The sequence below is a fragment of the Schistocerca piceifrons genome, chromosome 6, assembly GCF_021461385.2.
Source record: "Schistocerca piceifrons isolate TAMUIC-IGC-003096 chromosome 6, iqSchPice1.1, whole genome shotgun sequence".
In the NCBI taxonomy this organism is placed as follows: Eukaryota; Metazoa; Arthropoda; class Insecta; order Orthoptera; family Acrididae; genus Schistocerca; species Schistocerca piceifrons.
The window spans coordinates 298189862-298191327 of NC_060143.1; positions in this window are offsets into that span (position 1 = coordinate 298189862).

Sequence of the window (1466 nt, forward strand, 5' to 3'; positions counted from 1 at the left end):
TATTTGGCCTGTCACAGTTTTGGACCTTCTTGTCCCGACATCCCGATAAGACCCAGTTTTGTCCCGATTTTGCAAAATACTCTTATGAACTTGGCTCAGGTACTGAAGTAATGCTATCTGCTAGCGCAACATATAAATGGAGCCTCGGTTAGTTTTATTTATGTCAAAAGGTTTATGTTGACAATGTCGTCTCACAGATGGCGTTGCATATGCGTGTCTTTTATCGATGATGCAAGCATCTTCTAGATCTAGCGCCATCATTCGAGAAAATACAAGACTTATCCAGTAGTATAGGGCTGCAACTATTTAAGCAGCGGCACCCAAGAGAATCGGGAAGTACCCATTTTCATAGCGATCTGATGAGACTATTCTGTCGAAACGTAAGACGAGAAAGGAATGAAAGTTAGTCGTGTTAGAAGTGTTCACTGCGGATATAAAGGGTGTGGTATAATGGCGTGTACTTCTATGACTAATGTGTTATTGTTGACTTTTCATCCTCTAATAAACTTATCATAGTTTACGAAAATGCCTACGGATGGAAAGAGAAAGTGTCACTTCTCGAATGATTACACAAAAGCGCCGAACTCCCCCGGTGGGGCCTCCCGGCCAACAATGCCATACGATCATTTCCATTGTTTTACACAAAAGCGTGGTCTTTTGTCAAGAAAGGACGTACGGATACGGGAGCACTGTGTGAGATTTGTAGCTGTTTTATTACAGTAACTCAAGGAGGTACGGCAGATGTGAGGAATCACATTTCTACGAAGAATCATACAAATAGTTTCGCGGTATCATCGACATCGAAACCTATTTCTACATAAATGATTAAAGAGCTAACAACAGTTTATAAAGGTGTCATACATGGCGAATCCTTCAGTTCTCTTGACTGTACCGTAAAACAGAATGCCGCAATGTATCCTGACTCCGAAGCCGCAGCCTACAGCCAGGACCAAACCTACAGCGATTGATAAAAATATTCTCGCATCATACTCCGTATCCAAATGCGATTGCAAGAACTTCCATTTTACGGCGTAGGCACCGACGCATCGAACCACAAGTCTGAAAAGAAGTTTTCTTTAGTTTTTCAAATACTTCACTGAAACTAACGGAATGCAACAGAAGCTGTTGAAATTTGACTCGCTGGATGACGGATCATCGGAGACAAGTGCAAAGTTTTGTCTTGACACTTTAAGACAACTGCAAATTCCATTAGATAAATTAATCGCTTTTTGTGGAGACAGTACCAATACCAACTTCGAAGGGCTTCATGGACGCAGTCAGCGGAATGCGTTCCACCAAATTAAAGAACTAGGAAAAAATGTAGAAGGAATTAGATGCCCTGTCCGTATTCTCTGCAATACTATATCGGCGCTGCTGGAGCCTTAACTCTCGACATTGACATAACCGACATTAAAATATTCAGTTACATTTATAAAAAAGAACATTTTCATGACGAAATAAAGTGT